Source organism: Gastrolobium bilobum, unplaced genomic scaffold (assembly GCF_033153095.1).
Source record: "Gastrolobium bilobum isolate Gb01-03AN ecotype WA unplaced genomic scaffold, APGP_CSIRO_Gbil_v1 utg60720, whole genome shotgun sequence".
NCBI lineage: Eukaryota > Viridiplantae > Streptophyta > Magnoliopsida > Fabales > Fabaceae > Gastrolobium > Gastrolobium bilobum.
This window is the reverse complement of record NW_026899622.1, coordinates 57,453-76,702: the sequence shown is the minus strand read 5'-3', so window position 1 is coordinate 76,702 and position 19,250 is coordinate 57,453. Positions and strand designations below refer to the sequence as shown.

The following is a 19,250-nucleotide window of genomic DNA, read 5'->3' as shown; positions in this document are numbered from 1 at the left end:
TATGATCACCAACCTTTAACTTGAGTTTTAAGGCTTAAAAATGGAAGCTTGATGCATGTTAAGGTTATAAGATGATAACTTGTTGTTGGGCAAGGCTTAACACACCTAGAAATGCATGATTAGGTGTTTAAATTCGGTAAAAAGGGAACCTTTAAGGGATATCTTCACGAAAATGCAGAAACTGCATTCTGTCGTGAAGTATCCGGATATCTGCCCGTGGAATATCCGGATATGGGGTTTTGGGATATCTGGATATTGGATATCTGGATATGTGAATCTGTATATTCGGATATTGCATATCCGGATATGGACAGTGAGATATCCGGATATTGCATATCCGGATATGGTCCCGAGGAATATCCAGATATTCTGGGATTTCGCAGAACAGTAGCTGTGTTGTGTGTACAGTAGGCTATTGGGGGTTTGTGGACCCTAGATTGATGAAGTTGAACTGCTGTATTTAATTGATTAAGCCAGAATCATGTGATTAAGGGCTTGTGGCTTTGTTAGAAGCTTTAAGACATTAAAACGTAATGAAAAAGTGTTGTCTTTAATTTGTATGCATGTGGTACATGTTTATTGATTTATATTTGGTCCATATCAGATTGTGATCTGCTGTGATTGGACTTTGAGCTTGTGGCATTGGATAGCTAGCTTAGAGGTAAGCTTTCGTGTCCTCGGTTTAGCCATGTTGTGGTTCCACCATGTCCCATGGGGATATGGTTATATGCATGTTGTGTACATGCTTTTGATATTTTGGAAATGCTGTTGAGCTATTGTATGTTAGTGCCTTGTTGATATGCATGGAGGTGTTCCACCTATACGGTAAGCCTGAGTATGTAGAATATACAAGAGGGTGAGGTTGTGGGTGAGGTGCAAGCGGTGTTCCTTGTACTACATGTAGGGAATAGACGTATTCCTACATTTCTCTGGCCAGTAGATACTGATTACACACATGCCATAGATATCTGTTGCACTACATAGTTTTGGAACTGATAATGATATAAATGCTTTTTGAACTTATATTGCACATATAAGTGAGCTTGGGGTGGAAGATCCTTGAGGACCCCTTGTCTTACTGAGATTTCTTGTTTAGAGATCTCACCCCACGTTTGGGGAATGCCTATTTCAGGGTCAGATAATGTTGAGACCTCAGGCGGCAAGAGGCCGGAGCTGAGTTAGATTGCTGTTATATTATGCTGCCATGATTGGATGCTGGATTTGCATGCTGTTTATATGCTTTTAGCTTCAGTTATGTTTATGGAGTTTTATGTTGAGACTGGTTATTTACTATGTTTATTTGGTGAGCATGGGGATTGTCCATGACACATAGTATTGTTATGTCTTGATTATGTCTTGAGTCTTTGGAGTTGTAATAATGTATCAGGATATTGTCCGGATTACGACATGTAATGCCGTGATTTAGATACACACTTCATTTATATATTGAGGTATTTCAGTAGATGTCTTATTTCAATTTACATACAGGCGATATTTTATGAAATTGATTAAGTAATCAAGTTGGTAATTGATAATTAAGTCATAATTGAAAAGAAAAAGAATATTCCGCATTTTTAATTAAGCACCGCTTAATACGATGTAATGTTAATATTCCGAGTATACATGGGGTATTACATTAAGTTATCATATTTAATCCATTACATGCATCAAGGTTCCATTTTTAACCAATAACTCATGATCAAAGGTTGAGTATGTTTACCAAGCTTCTCAAAACAGAAAATGGCAGGGAAATGGAGCTTCCTACACCACTCCACTGTGCAGCAACCAAAGGGCCACAACAAGATGACTCTTTTCTTCACAAAGGTGACACTTTGAAGCTCAAAATGTCAAGACCAAGGCTTCCACCACCCACACTATAAAGTCAGCACCTAGCCACCAATATATAGAACCCAAAACTCAGAAAAAGGTGCCTCTCTCCCTCACTAAGCTCACACCAAAGTGTTTAGCACATTTAGAAGAAGATTCAAAGAGAAAAGGTGGTTCTTTGTTGAGTTTTCATGGAGGAGAGCAAGGTGGCAGCTTGGAGGCTCAAGGTTCAGAAGAAACTCATGTAGGAAATCTGTTATGGCCTAGGGTTTTGAGCCAACTAATGTATATATAGCGGTTTAAGAATTAAACACACGGTGTTATCGTTAATTGCTACGCTTAGCATTTTAATCCCAAACTCAGGATTCTTAACCTACTCAATTTTACAAGAATTATCATATTTTTATTTTATTTTTCGAAGCACATTTCCAGTACGCGCTTTTCCGTAGCCAATATCAGTTATGACACCAGTTCTTATTATTTTAACTTGAAATTCGTTTTACAAGTCTTATATATTATTATAGTAATATTCATTCACTTATTATAATTTTCCGGGATACTTTATCGGTACGCATTTATACCGACTAACAGAACCGGTATCTGCACTTTTCGTCAGAAAAATGACTTTCAGCATTCTATATCACTTACTATATTTATTTAAGCCTCCTAATAATTATTAGGGTCAATTATGGAATTATTTCTTAATTTCTCATAATTAATCAATTAAATTCCTTATTTAACGGTGCGGGTTCTTACACTGCCGCAGCTGCCGGCCATCTCGGCTCGGCTTGTACTTGTGAGTTAAAAACAATGTTTTTATTAAATTACTTTATTAATTTTTTGTCCAAAATACCCTTGTCCCTATCCGTTGCTTCCCTCCAGATTATTCAAACCGAAACATTGTTTCCCTCAAAATTATTAAAACCTAAACATTGCTTCCCTCGAAAATAACCTTCCACCAAGCGCGTCGCCGCCGCCATCCGACCATCTCGGTTCGGCTCTTACTTCTGAGTTAATTTTTTTTTTTATTAAATTATTTTATTAATTTTTTGTCCAAAATACCCATGTCCCTATCTGTTGCTTCCCTCTAGATTATTCAAACCCAAACATTGCTTCCATCCAAAATACCCCTCCACCAAGCTTGCCGCCACCACCGTCCAGCTGTCTCAGCTCGGGTCGTACTTGTGAGTTAAAAATAATTTTTTATTAAATTATTTTATTATTTATTGTCCAAAATATACTTGTCCCTATCTGTTGCTTCCCTCCAGATTATCCAAATCGAAACATTGCTTTCCTCCAGATTATTCAAACCATAACATTGTTTCCCTCCATATTATTCTATAATAACCCTAGTTATATGACTTTTAAATTAGAGGGTTATAATGAGGACCTTATGGTCATAAATAGAATGAGGATGAGATTTTAAGAATTTTGATACCCATATTGAGGGTATTTTGCACAGATAAATTTTTATTTGTTAATTTTGACTGTTGACGCAGTAACAGTTAGTAGAATAGCTCCAAGTTAGCAAATTATAGTTAGAGAACTAATCTAATGATATAAACATCATGAATGATGTTAGGATATGATTTGATGAAGATTGATACCCATATTGGGGTATTTTTGAAAAGTCACTTCTGCCGGGTATTTTGTACTGCTGTAGCAGCAGCCGGTAGAATCCCGAAATGGGAAAAAGATGAGAAAATAGAAATAAAGACCAATATATGCCTAAAAAGTAATAACTAGACCAAAATTGTTAAATTTAAGAAGATTATGGAATCCGGGTACAATTAAGAACACCGGTAAAGACTACAGTGCAATTAAACAACTGTTAGTGGATCTGTGATTGACTAATCAAATTTTTAAGTTATGAACATGATAATTAGACAAAATTAATGTTAAGTACTTAAAGTTAGATTCTTGGGAGTTTCTGGGTAAAATTTTTGATGACGGATCAATTAAAAATTACACTGGGTCTCACTAAAGGACGAATGGTCACTTAGTGACATGGCACCCCTAATTAGGGCACCCTTCCCCTTCCCCCTCATTATGAATCAGCCCCCCTCTTCTCAATTCTCTCTCTAAAATTTGATTTTCAAACTTTGCTCTCACTTCTCTCTAAGATTTCTCCTCCAAAACCTCTCCAGATCACTAAACCTCATTCACAAAGATTGTTCCCCTCACTCTCCTCTTCACAACCATACCATTTTCATGGTGTGAAACAAATTTTGTGGTCATTTCCTTCATGTACAGACATGGTTTTTGAAGCTCCAAGGGCCATGGAGTTGTGTTCTTGAGCTCTCTTGAAGAACCACATTTGGTTGTTTGATTCTTGTGATTTGTGGGTAAGTTCTCTTGATTTTTTTATTATGAAAAATCTCATCTTTTCTTCTTCTGTTCTTGAGCTCTAACTCATGAGAATGTTCATGAAGGTTTGTTCTTGCTTAAAGGAGGGTTTTTGGTGGAAAAAGGTGGAGACTTGAGCTAAAAGAGGAACCTTGAAGATGTAAGCTTCCATTTGGGAAATATGAACCAAAAAGCCTCCCTTTTTCTTGTTGAGTGCCTCGGTTTTGATATGTTCATGAGGAGAATGTTGTTTAAAATTTTTTAAAGTAATGGTTTGATGAATATCTTTAAGGGTGTGTGTGTTTTGAACCATGGAATCATCGATTTGATGAGTAAAGGTGCCACCTTTGGACCTTTGTGTGTTGTTCATGTAAAAAGATGAACATGAACCCTATATGGACCCTTGATGATTTCAGCCATGTCATGTAATAATAAGATTTGATGACAAAAAAATTTGATTAAGTTGTTAAGTGTGGAAAAATGATTAGAAAGATTAACTAGGTGTTAAATTCTAAGTAAAACTCATTAATCATGATTAATAATGGCTAAAAACATAATTAAAATAGCCCATCAATTCTGCCCCATAAAGTATATAAGGGTTTAGTTGTGTTAAAATTAAGGGGATGATGAATTAAGGGATTAATTAAGGGTAGGATTAATTAACAAAAGTAATTAAGGATCTAACTCTAAAATATGATTAAAGTAAGGTTTAGGTACACTAATTAAGTAATTAGTAAAATTTAAGTATCATGACATAATGGGACTAAGGAGATTTCATAATGTGCCTTAATAATAGAAAAATTAAAGAATTAAGGTGAATTAGGATTTATAATCAAAAGTAATTAAGGTTTGTTAACTAAACACATTTAAGGCTAAGTAACCAATTTTTTAGGATAAATTAGGGAGAGAATATCTCCCTCCACATAAGTCATATAGGGATTTTCCTTATATCAAATTTAAGCTTGAGATGTTAGCTATGTGGTGTCAAAATTTGGTATCAATTGAAGATGTATTACATTTTGTATGTTCGTTTGAGTGAAGACTGCACAGGGAGGCCATGTGCAGGGGCTGTACATGGCTGCAACTTCCACGAATTGTTTATCCCTCTTTTCTTACTCAAATTAGGCTCATAATATTTCGAATTAAAGCTAAAGGTGTCTAGTTTTCTAAATAAAAATTTGGGAGTAATTGGTATAGTAGATTTTCCAGAATCTCAGAAATGGTAATGGATGTTTAGGGCCCTGTTCGGAGTTGGCAAACAGCTTTGTTTGTCCAACTTCAAATGGTGATAACCGGAGCTAAGGAACTCCAAATGAGGCATGTGATACCTTGTTGGAAAGGTAATTGCGTTTGGATTAACATAATAAAAGATGAGAATTTTATAACAAGTGAGTTGCACTCAGTGACTAAAAAACAGAAGCATATACAGTTATGGGAAAACCGTAAAGTGATATTTAAGCTAAGTGGGCTTAGGGGAATCCTTAGTAACTTATAATAATCATATATATGACTTGGAGGAGTTGAAAATAATCTAAGTTATCTATGTGAGCCTTGCATGTGATTCTAAGCTATGTAAGTAATCGAAGATTAAGGTGGCTTGTAATAATGCACTAAAATATGTAATAAGTAATAATTGGTCTAGACTTCTAATGGACATATTATTGGCATATGAGTATGAAAAGTGGAATCATTAAATGATTAAGTCGTGGATTTGAATTAATTAATGAATATGTAATTAATGATGTGAATGGTTCCTACTCTAGGTGTACCTAGAGAACTGTGCACTTGAGGATTTTGTTGGAGCATACGTAATATATTGGAGTGTGGGCTTGTGCTAAGCTCCCTGAGGTAAGCTCCTAGTTCTAGTTGACTCCTCTCTCTTGTGGCCCCACCATGATGGTGGGCATTACAGTTGTATTATATGAGAGTATATGGTATGATGTATATGTGCATTCATTCACATTCATATAGATGTTATATGGTCTTGATGTTATGCTGATGCACTGATGATATATGTTATGAGGATCCTGGCTAGTGATCATGGTATGTAGGCTGCCTATGACTTGACTCTGGAAGCTATTTTATATTGAGGTTGTGTTGACTGTCTATGGCTTGACCCTGGAAGTCACACATGTGTAACCGTCTATGGCTTTGACCCTGGGGTTACACAAGGATGATATGATGATGCTATGTTTATGCTGTATGTCTGTATTATATGCTTTATATCTAACTTGTCATGCAGGAAGTGGGCTCAGGGGTTAGAGGATCCTTTATGAACCTTGAGCTTACTGAGATGTGGTTATCTCACCCGATTTGGGGACATCATTTCAGGTACCCAAAGTAGTGGTGATGCTTCTAGGGGCAATGCCCCCGCATTGGAGTGGTTGATGATGCAACTGATGATTTTATATAATGTTTAGACTTGATGTTGGCATGTAGACTTGTTCCCATGCTTAATTATTTTATGGAGATTATTGTATGTATTTATTTAGGCTCATGATTGTATCCTTAGAGCCATGGATGATTTACTGATGCTTTTATACTTTGAATTAATATAGACTTGATGCATGTATTCAATTAATTTTGGCATGGAGCGTTATTGTTTGTATTGACCCATTGAGGGGATTGTAGTCCGTGTGGGACTTGCAAGCTATCTGTTTAAATTATTGTATTAATCAGGTTAACTGTATGTGTGGGACCATGTTCCCAATTATCCGAAATACAGCTGTTATGCTGTCCGTGAGACTCCGTCAGGAAGGACACTTGATGTCATATCTTGATGGTCAATGACCACTAATACTGGCTCATGGGATTAATTAGTAGATGTATTATTAGATTTACGCTTTCGCAGTATCTCACGTGAACGTTTTTAGAAATGTTTTCATAAAAGGTTTTGGAAAAAGTTTACTATTATTTTTGTAAAATATTTTATTATTCTTTTAAAATAAAGTCTTTCACTATGTATGCCAAATATCATGTATGTTAACAACCAGAATACTACGGGTGTTACATATTCAATCTGAAACATTGCTTCCCTCCAAAATACCCCTCCACCAAGCGCGCTGCCGCCGCCATCAGGCCATCTCGATTTGGCTCTTACTTGTGAGTTAAAAATAATTTTTTATTAAATCATTTTATTAATTTTTTGTCCAAAATACCCCTGTCCCTATCCGTTGCTTCCTTCCAGATTATTCAAACTCAAATATTGCTTCCCTCTAGATTATTCAAACCCACACATTGCTTCCCTCCAAAATACCCCTCCACAAGGCGCGCCGCCACCACTGTCCAGCTGTCTCAGCTCGGGTCGTACTTGTGAGTTAAAAATAATTTTTTATTAAATTATTTTATTATTTTTTGTCCAAAATAAACCTGTCCCTATCTGTTGCTTCCCTCCAGATTATTCAAACCAAAACATTGCTTCCCTCCACATTGTTCAAACCATAACATCGCTTCCCTACAAATTACTCAAACCGAAACATTGCGTCCTTTCAAAATACCCCTCAACCAAGCGCACCGCCGCCACTATTCGGCCAGCTAGGCTCGTACTTGTGTGTGAAAAATAATTTTTTATTAAATTATTTTATTAATTTTTTGTCCAACATACCCTTGGCCCTATCCGTTGCTTCCTTCTAGATTATTCAAACTGAAACATTGCTTCCCTCCAAAATACCCCTCCACCAAGCGCGCCCCCGCCGTTGTTCGACCAGTTCGGCTCGTACTTGTGTGTTAAAAATTTTTATATTAATTTTTTTTTACTTTTTGTCCAAAATACCCTTGTCCCTATCCATTGCTTCCCTCTAGATTATTCAAACCGAAACATAGCTTCCTTCCAGATTATTCAAACCGAAACATAGCTTCCTTCAAGATTATTCAAACCATAACATTGTTTCCCTCCAGATTATTCAAACCGAAACATTGTTTCCTTCCAGATTATTCAAACCCAAAGATTGCTTCCCTCCAAAAGTACCGCCGCCGTCGTCCGGCCGTCTCGGCTCGTACCTGTGAGTTAAAAATAATTTTTTTCCCAAAATACCCCTGTCCCTATCCGATGCTCCTCTCCAGATTATTCAAAGCGAAATATAGCTTCCCTACAGATTATTAAAACCAAAACATTGTTTTCCTTAAGATTATTCAAACCAAAATATTTCATCCGTCCAAAATAACCCTGCACCAAGCGCGCCGCCGCGGCCTTCCGGCCGTCTCTGCACGGCTCGTACTTGTTAGTTAAAAATAATTTTTTTATTAAATTAATTTATTATTTTTTGGCCAGAATACCCTTCTCCCTATTCGTTTCTTCCCTCAAGATTATTCAAACAAAAACATCGCTTCCCTCTAGATTATTCAAACTGAAATATTGCTTCCCTCTAGACTATTCAAACCGAAACATTGATTCCCTCCAAATTATTCAAATCGATACCTTGCTTCCCTCCAAAATAGGATTTTGCACTATAACCGGTGCACCATAACCGGTTATGGAACCGACCCGCATTAAATAAAAAGAACCGATTTTTTCAAATTAGTATTTTAAAACCAACCAATTACGAACCACTTCTAAATTAAAACCTGAACCAAATTTTTACTTACGAAGTCTCTCGACCAATTATGAACCTAAATCAATTCTCTCGGCCAAATTCCCAAATCATGGAAGTAGAAGTGTAGAACCCTAATTTTTTCGACGAAGCCAATCTCGAAATTTATTTGTAACCGGTGCATTGCTTACTCTAGCTCTCCACTCCCTTCATCTTTGACTTTAAACCTCGTCATTGTTGCCATCTGAAGTAGTTCGTTGTGGTGAGTTGTTTTATTTCCGTTCAGATTTTCGCTTGTTTTCGTTATGCACTTCTTAAACTGATTTAGGGATCTATGTATTAATTATTAAAATTTGGGGGGTTTCGATTTCTGAACAAGTAGGGTTTATTTTCCTTCAGAATGGTTTTCACTTTTAATCTCTTTGCATTTGCCTTTCCAATACGATTCGAAGACCTTCATTGGCTATTGATATTTGTCTCCTTTGAAGACCTTCCTGCAGTCGCTCTCCAATTCATAGGTCTGCACGCTCACGTTCAAGATCATTCTCACCTCGGAGGTAATTTTTTTCAAGTCATTGCTACTGATGTTGACATTAAAGCTTTTAGCTTTCCTGAAGCTACATTTTCATGATGATGTGAGATGAATTCTGTTTATCAGAATGGATGAGTTCTGTTTCTAGCAAAGGGTTTTTTGAACATTATTATCCTAACTCATGATTTGATAATTGATTTTTTTTCATTTTTATAAAATAATACTAATATTTTATTTTATTTAGGGTAAAAAATTAATAAGGATTCAAAAAATTATGACCGAGATTATTTATTATGTTTGTGTTTCCCCAGTGAAGATGGTATTAGATTCTCTGAAGATTTTTTATTTTTTATTTTTAGTGCCTAACAATTTAATATATATATATTGTGTATCAATCATTTACTCTTCAAAATAAATGATTGACTCGAGATTTTTATTAAATGGTGTCATTAAAAGAATGAGAAACTGGTTCTGCTGTGAACTTTCTTTTCAATAACTTGCTAGAAAGACCTAAGGTGGAGTTTCTTAAGATGGTTTCACTGAATAAGGTGGGGTAAGCAAACCTTCAGACGATTATGCTGGAATCTTGAAATATTAATTGAATGTGAGCAATTGTTTCACCTTCAGAGAATTTTGAAGAAAATATTCAATGTTTTGAAAAATAAAATAAGGATGTTGATGATTACATTTGCCGACTACCATTGTTTTTGCATCAAAATTGTCTCTGTTATTTTTCCTTTTCCATTTCCCTTTTTTCTAAAAGCCATATTGGGGTAATGATTCTATTTCAAAATTGTCTCTGTAAACTTTCTTTTCAATAACTTGCTAGAAAGACCTAAGGTGGAGTTTCTTATTTGTTCATAATTTATAATTCGATCCTAGAAATTGTATTCATCTTTATTCGCAGGTAAATTCGAATAACTTTTCAAAAGAATGACATAGCGTTTTCAATAACTTGCATGTTCAGAATTGTATTCATCTTTATTCGCAGGTAAATTCGATCATAAAAATAGAATCTTTTCCTTCCATTTTGCGTTTTCGATCGAAACCCTTTTTTCATTCATTCCTTTTGTTTCCTCTGGAAAACCATCGAAAATAGAGAACTAGTTGCTTAGAAAAAAAAACAAAAATCATGGTGGCTGGCTGCATGAGCTTGCTTTGAATAATACAGTTCTCAAGGCACTGAATTTTTACTTGACAGATATTGCCAATGTCAGAATTGAGGACCTTGAACTTATAGCCAAAAATTGCCCCAACTTGGTCTCTGTGAAAATTACTAATTGTGAGATCTCACTTCACTTCACTGGGAAAAGCTTGACCTCAAGCTCAACAATCTCACTTCACTTGAGGTACTTTGTTTCTTAGCTCTTTTTTTTTTTTAAAGATTAAAAAAAGGTTTGGGCATTTCTGATTTGTTTGTTTTTACATGCTACACCAGGGGTTGAGATCATGTGTTAATTTGAAGTGGCTATCTGTTGTAGAAAACAAATTAGAAAGCTTAGAAGGAGTTCAAGGACTTACTAAGCTCACAGTAAGTAGCTGCTTTGTCATTATCACCTAAGCTCCTGGTTTTATTTTGTTACTTTTTAATTTAACAGCTATTCCTATGTATCAGTATTTTTTTTGGGACTTAGTTAATTATGTTAGAGTATACTTGTTATTAATATCCTAATATAGTGGCATTTCCAAGGGCTCAAGTCTCTACCTTTTTAGATTAAATTTGCCATTAATCTTTCATTTCACAGGTTGTGCTGAAATTTGATCGAGTAATATTATTCTTTGAATTTGATTACTATCTTTAAAGCTTTTGAAAGAGTGGCATTCTACTGAGTTCTTTTATGAAATGAGGATTTTTCTATCTTTCTTCACGTGCTTGTTTGTTTACGCATGCATATGTCCAGAATAATGAACTTATTTCTTGTCAAACAATCTGCCTATGATTAATTAAGGGCAAACCCCACTGCACTGATTTTGAATGGTGAGACTTCTTACATGATCATCTGCTAACCACATCTATTTTGAAGGTTAACCCAGAACAATGCATATGTCCATTTTTTTTTTGCAGAGATGGTTTCCCAACAAGATGCTACCTGTTCGACCTCGGTTGCCCTTGATATTGATTGATTATTGAGTTTGGATTTCTTGTCTTTGGATTTATATTCTGTCTTTGGATTTCTTTTCTTTGCCTCTATTTTGTTACCTTGGAGCACATGGATAGTGATCCATGAAAGAAGGGATTTCATTTACTTTTTTCCCTGTCTGATATAGTTCTCTGCTAGCAACACTGATTTTGCATCTGTAATGCTAAGCTTGAATTTCATCTTGTATGTAGCTTATATATGATTTTTTCTTTTTCCACTTAAACATTTGTTACCCTTATGTAAAATTTTATTCACTATAATTCAAAATATTGTAGCCTAATTCATCCTCAGCAGCATTTTTTAATTGTTGGTTCTGTTTGTGCAGGCTGATGATAATGAAGATGGAAAATTGTCGCAGTGCAAACTGTGAAGGCTACAGTGAAGCTCTTCAGATGCTGCTGTGAGGAAACTTGAATACAATATCATAGGGTATTTTGGTGTGCAATTGGAGATTCCATGGCCTTGATATCTATTTGATCCTCGATTCTATAAAGATCTATATTCTGTGAAAAGCAAATACACAAATTTTGGTGGTTAACCCGTTTGGAAACTGAATTATATTCCATGGCCTTGATATTTATTTGCTGATTATATTCTGTGACAAATAATAAGACAGATTTTTAGCATATTCTGTTACCGGTTCACATGTTAGGATTTTTATATTCATATAGCTCAATTAATTGAGTCTTTTCTTTTATATTTTACTTAACTGCAGTCCGCAATGTCTTGATTCTTTCGTACCATATATTAATTATTAAATTCATGTGTCTTCTTCTGTTCAGCAAGTTTAGTTATCCAATCATCTAGCTTCTGGAAATTGTGCATTTGACAAAATAAGAAAGACCCCAGTTTGCAACCTTAAGGTGTAAATTGTCTAATACTTTTATAAAAAGATATGAAGCATCTCAGCAATCTAATTCTTCTTTGGCACAGTGCAAAAAGTTGGAAAAAAGAAAAAAAATCTTCTTGAAAACCGGTTTGGAAGTGGTTCTAGTTCGAAACCGATTTGAAACTAGTTCATAAACGGTTCGGGTCGAACCGGTTCGAACCAGTTTCATTTTTTATAAAAAACCGGTTCAAAGAACTGAACCGGTTCTTCAATAAAACCGGTTCGGGTCGACCCATGCTCATTCCTACTCCAAAATACCCCTCCATCAAGCGCGCCGCCGCCGTCCGGCCGTCTCGGCTCGGCTCCTACTTGTTAGTTAAAAATAATTTTTTTATTAAATTAATTTATTAATTTTTTGACCAGAATACCCCTGTCTCTATCCATTGCTTCCCTCCAGATTATTCAAACTGAAACATTCCTTCCCTCCACATTCATCAAACCATAACATTGCTTCCTTCCAAATTATTCAAGCCGAAACATTGCTTCCCTACAAAATAACCCTCCACCAAGCTCGCTGCTGCAGCTGCCGGCCATCTCAGCTTGGGTCGTACTTGTGAATTAAAAATAATTTTTTATTAAATTATTTTATTAATTTTTTGTCCAAAATACCCCTGTCCCTATATGTCGCTTCCTTCCAGATTATTCAAACTGAAACATCGCTTCCCTCCAGATTATTCAAACCATAACATTGCTTCCCACCAAATTATTCTAACCGAAACATTGCTTCCCTCCAAAATACCCCTTGTAATGCTCGGTCGCTTCAAGAATTAATGACAATCCGCACATACTAACACGAGACTTTTTAGTGTGCTTTTTCCTCACTCACACACTTACTGTAAAAACATCCCAGGAGGTCACCCATCCCAGAATTGCTCCAAGTCAAACATGCTTAACTACAAAGTTCTACCGTTACGGACTACCGAAAATACCTCTCACCAAGCACGCCGTCGTCCGGTTGTCTCGGCTCGGCTCATACTTGTTTGTTAAAAATAATTTTTTATTAAATTATTTTAATAATTTTTGCCCAAAATACCCCTGTCCCTATCCGTTTCTTCCCTCCCGATTATTCAAACCAAAAAATTGCTTCCCTCCACATTATTCAAACTATAACATTGCTTCCCTCCAAATTATTCAAACCGAAACATTGCTTCCCTCCAAAATACCCCTTCACCAAGCGCGCTGCAGCAGTTGCCGGCCATCTCGGCTCGGATCGGCTCGTACTTGTGAGTTAAAAATAATTTTTTGTCTAAAATACCCCTGTCTCTATCCGTTGCTTCCCTCCAGATTATTCAAATCGAAACATCGCTTCTCTCTAGATTATTCAAACAATAACATTGCTTCCCTTGAAATTATTCAAACTGAAACCTTACTTCCCTCCAAAATACCCCTTGTAACGCCCGGCCGCTTCAAGAATCAATGATAATCCCTACATACTAACATAAGACTTTTCAGTGTGCTTTTTCCACACTCGCACATTTCTTGGGAAAACTTCCTAGGAGGTCACCCATCCCAGAATTGCTCCAAGTCAAGCACGCTTAACTATGGAGTTTTACCGTTACGAGTTACCAAAAATACCCCTCCACCAAGCGCACCGCCACCGCCGTTCGGCCGTCTCGGTTCGGCTCGTACTTGTTAGTTAAAAACAATTTTTTATTAAATTATTTTATTAATTTTGACCAAAATACCCTTGTCCCTATCCGTTGCTTCCCCCCAGATTATTCAAACCGAAACATTTCTTCCGTCCACATTATTGAAACCATAACATTGCTTCCCTCCAAATTATTCAAATCGAAACATTGCTTCCCTCCAAAATACCCCTCCTCCAAGCGTGTTGTCGCTGCTGTCGGCCAATTCGACTCGAATTGCTTAGCGTGCTTGACTTGGCGCAATTCTGGGATGGGTGACCTCCTAGGAAGTTTTCTCAAGAAGTGTGCGAGTGAGAAAAAAGTACATTAAAAAGTCTCGTGTTAGTACGTGGGGATTGTCATTGATTCTTTAAACGGTCGGGCGTTACAAGGGGTATTTTGGTAGGAAGCAATGTTTCGGTTTGAATAATTTGGAGGGAAGCTGTAACATCCCACATAATTAGGAAAAATATATGTATTGCTATAAGGAATATGGAAGCGTGTGTTAAATTCAAATTATATGTTTATACATGCCTTGTCTTCAAATTATATAGCTATTTTCCCTAGAGTGGAATTAAATAAATTTAGGGAATTATTTGAAGTACAATTGGAGTGGGCATGTATTTAGACGTTGAAACTCTTGTTTTAAAAAAAAAAGAAAAAGAAATATAGGAACAATTTAAATGTAACCTATAGAAAGCCTACCAATACCTAAGTGATAGTTAGCAAGTTAGTGGGCTAATTCATAAAATAGTAGAACCATTGGGTTTATATTTTGGACCCAATATCCCTCAATGGCCGACGACCCATGAGTCTTTTGTGGGACTTAACTTCAGCCCAATATCCTATCCATCCTCACCTTATTTTAGGAGTCCTTCAAGGCAGTTCATGATTTGTTAGGGATCTACAAATGGCAAAATTCAGCCACTTGGTTCTACCTAGTCCCATGCGCTTTGTGGGCAGAAAGCAAACTGAATTCTTGTGGCATTAGTCAAGCCCAATCAGCTTTTCATTCATGCAACCAATGAGGGAGGAGTGGGGCAGTTTGCATGTCATCTTATTGGACAAAAAATCTTTCTCTATCCTACACTCTCCTATGCGCTGAATCAAGGGAAAGGACATGCATCAGAATGCATGTGTTTTTAGTGGTTAGTAGGTTAGGCACTCAGCCATCTCACCTTCATTCCTTGTGCGCCTAGAATGATGAACAACAAGCTGATTGCTTGTGAGACTAACTAAACCCAGTCAGCCTTGCCAACTACTTGCAGCCAATGAGACCAAGAAGAATTTTGAATGGTGTCATTTTGATTCAGCATTCACAATCCTTATCCCTCCATCCCTTGTGCGCACATTAGGTGGAAAAGAACAATAGAAATTCTGGCCTTCCTCTCCAAAATAAAACCAACGTCATTCTCCTCCTCTCAACCTCCCAAAGTCGTGAGTTTGTAAGGAGCACAAAGAAATAAAAACTCATCATCCTCTCATCTCTTTCCTTGACCGTATACATACCTAGGAAACAACACAAAGGAAACTTTCTTGCATCTTCCACTTCCTTCCAGCCGCGAGCTCCATGAGCAGAACACAAGACACTTAGCATCTTCTCCTTCCATTTTCTTTGTTGGCCGAAACCCACCTAACTAGAAGGTAAGGTATTCATCTCTTCCACGTTCATACACGTTTCGCTCAGCTTTGATGGGAATGTTTCTCTGTTTGCATGTAGTTAGAGTCCGAAGTCTTGGAGTATAAGAGAATTCTTCGTTGCATTCAGATTAAATTTAGACTTTCATCTTCCTTCCCTTCTCATTGTGCGCACAATCAGCACCTTGAAGGGCTGGACTTGTTTTTTTACAAAAAAAAAAGCATCAGAAGATTGAGGTGTTGTTCCTTGTTCTAATCTTAGCCCTGAAAGTGCATGCAATAAGGTAACTCGGGTTTCAAACTTCCTTCCTCTCTTCTCTGTTTCGGTTTACAGCATGCTTTAGGGAGTTAGTTTTCTTAATTCCCATTCTCTTGTTTCTTCCCTATTGGATCCTTGGACCTAGGATTGAAAACGCAAAAGAGACCCGAACGGTGAGCTCGGAAGATAGCTCTTTTACGAATTGTGGGACTGTTTGTGTGGTTATGTTGTATTTTAAGCCTTGCATGTGGAGGATGTAGTTGGACAGCTTGTTTAAAGACCCCCCTTAGCGCACCTATGGCCTTGTAGAGTTAAATTTGTGAATAAAATGTCATGAACCTTTTGTTTTGTTGAAACCCGAATTGGTATGCTTGGGAAATGTTGGATTTTTTCACTGTTTATGAGTAGACAAAAAAAATTAGCTGAAGTCAGAATTTGTTAGGGCTTGAACCATGCAAACCGTATAGGAAAAAAAGGGGTCTAGAGGGATGAAAACGTCATGCAACGTATAGGAAAAATGCGACGTATAATTCTGACTTGTTACATTTCTTTTTAGGTGCGCATAAACTCTAGTGTGTGGACTATTTCGCTGCTGTTTGGTAATTTATTTGTGGCACGCGAGGTAAGTGTTAGGTGGCATTATCTAATGTGACTATTAGCTAGTGTATAGAATTGTGAATTGTTGCTCACATGTGCCTTGGATTCATATTCTGTTATATATTACATGTATTCTGTCTTTGAACGTATTATGACGGAAATTCTGCTATGAGAAGTAAATGTTATGCAGGAGGTTGGTATTAAGAAAATACATGAAATATATGCTATTACAATGATGATCTAGTCATACATATGTATATCATAATTCATCTGTTTCTTTTTGTGTGTGAAGCATATCATGGCATACATGCACGAATTTCATGCTGCTCATGGACTAAGAATATTTATATAAGTAAGCATACGTTTGAGCACGCATCATATAGGCATCCCTTCGGTACCAGGGTATGGGACACTTGGCTTCTGTCCGCATAGGCCACAGTTGGAATTCACCTTTGAGGAGCCATTATGGAATATCCACTGTGTATGTTAGTACGTGCACGACAGTGCTATGAACGTACCTTATGAAGGCGTTATATACGCACTATGATGATATGTTAAACAATTGATCGAATAAGTTAAAATGTTGATGCGACTGTTTTGGAATTCTGTGCCTAGTTTAATATTGTTGCATTACTGGTTTTGCTATCACACTACTGAGATTTTTCTCACCTCTTTTGGGGCTCACTTTTTATAAAATTGCAGGAGGACGAAAAAGCATATGACGACGTTTTATTTGCTGTTTACTGCTGCTGTTTGGGATTTTTGCTGTTGTCTGCTTGTCTTATGGATGTTAACTGTTTGCCAGTTGGATGACTGTATTATTGTAATATTTTGGGAAGTTTGGATTACTGTTGGAAGCATGATTTAGCTTCTGTTTTAAGATTTTTATAGTCGGTTTGCACTTTGGAAAAATTCTGGAAACGTTTTGCGAAAACTAGTTCTCAAGGTTTTGAATGCAGCTTTATAATTTATATGTGTGCGAAGCCCCACGTATCTAGTTTTTGATTACATAAATTTTACAATGAAATTCTGAAGGCACGATTTATTATGATTTTTGCACGAAGACAGGTTTTTCAGGAAAATGATTATTTCAGCAGGCCATGTGTTTCACTAAGTTTTCACACTGTTTTAATTTCTTTTGACCAGATTTGAATACAAAATTTTTAACGAGACTTAAAAATGAAATTGCAGAATTTATTCATAACATTATGACTCTAATCCGCTTAGCAGACAACTCTCCTGGATGCATATGGGGAGGGTGTCACACTAAATGGTATCAGAGCGGTTTTGGTTCATGGTGTCTGTTTGCTTGTTGAATTGTTTGCTGCTTGCTGAATTGTCTGCTGATTGTAATTAACTGTTAAATAATTGTGTTTGCTGTATGATAAGATGTGTAATTGTTGAGATATATTATTTGTTAACATTAGACTGTTAGAACTATACTGTGATAGGGACATATGCATTATTAGCTTATCTGATTTGAACCCAGAGTACCTACTTGGGATTACTGTCATGAATAGCTTGCAGTGAGTCTGATCAGCTCATTTCGTGGCATTGTGAGTGCAGAAACATGGCAGGTACCCGTGGTTCTACTCAGGGAAGATCTAGTAATGCACCTGACGACCTTATCCCTACCGTAGGGGGGTTGGCCACTTTTGTCCAGAACATAAGTCAAGAGTGCAGAGAATATCGGCATCAGAATCCTAACCAACCCCAGGTGCAGGACAATGCTGAGGAAATTGCCAGACGGAGGTTTAAAGACTTCTGAAACTTCCAGCCACCTACATTCGAAGGTGGGGGTAATCCTGAGGCTGCAGCAAGATGGCTGCAGATGATCGAGCATATATTTGAACGTATTGTAAGTAACTGGCCTTGAAGGCCGTAGCATGTGAGAGGGAAAAACAAAAATTTTCTTATGCGGAATTACACATGCAATCAAGAATCATGCTTTATGACAGTATGATGTTACCTTTGTTTGTGAGTTCAAAACTCCAAGACAATCAGTGTTAGGTTTGAAGGGTTCAAACCCTCTAACGTTGATCCACATCACCCACGTCAAGATGCAAGAACTCTTCTTGTCAAGCCACCAATTGACCACCACAAAGAGGCTTGCTATGCGCTCAATAGGTGAAGAAGGAGGCTAGGTAAATGTGTTTAGAAGAGTGAAGTCTTCAGCATGAAAACTTCACAAGAGTGGGAATGGATTGGAGTAGAATTGGCTAGGTCTTTTTCTGAAAACCTTAAGGAGAACTTACCCCTAGTATGCGCACAAGAGAGTGAGAGAGTGAGAGAAATCAAATCAGAATTTTCACTTAAAAAACCAATAAAAGTGGCGCACAAGAGAGGAGAAAAAGGTGGAGTTGTTGCAATTCAAAATTCCCAACAACCTACCTTTGAATCCTCATGAGACTAGGTCTCTATCTAGTCAAGATTCTGAACTAATGGTCATCATATGACCATCCTATTCATGCGCCCCATTCAGCCCCAAAAGGGGTCCAGATACTTTGAGCTGTTGCATTCAAGTTTGAACCAACTAGCTCACTCATTCTCTCAACAACCAAATCTGATTGAAGCTTGTTTGTTTGAAAAAGATGACACTCATCTCCAACCAAAGTGGCGCCCCAAATCAGCCCCTGGAGATCTCCATAGATCTTCTCTTGATACAAGGGATTTGTTCCAACAAGATCTCATCTTATCCTTTTGTTATGAAACAACTTTTCATAGCCAATTCAAATTCGAATTCAACCATTTAAATTCAAACGTTCAAACATTAAAATTCTAAATTCAAATTCAAATTTCAAATTCAAATTCAAATTCAAATTTCAAATTCAAAATTCAAATTCAAAATTCAAAATTCAAATTCAAAA

At 36.8% G+C, this 19,250-nt stretch overlaps 1 long non-coding RNA gene across 4 annotated transcripts; it reads left to right on the top strand.

Moving 5' to 3' along the window:
* Positions 1-8,745: 8,745 nt before the first annotated feature.
* LOC133292074 (uncharacterized) lies at positions 8,746-12,010 on the top strand. 4 transcript variants are annotated; one of them, XR_009748865.1, is made up of 6 exons: positions 8,746-8,964; positions 9,191-9,259; positions 10,142-10,225; positions 10,436-10,583; positions 10,673-10,765; positions 11,701-12,010. It is a non-coding gene; the product is annotated as an uncharacterized LOC133292074 (long non-coding RNA). The 4 variants fall into 4 exon arrangements; XR_009748864.1 differs by having other exon boundaries at positions 9,155-9,259; XR_009748866.1 differs by lacking the exon at positions 10,142-10,225.
* The last annotated feature ends 7,240 nt before the right edge of the window (positions 12,011-19,250 follow it).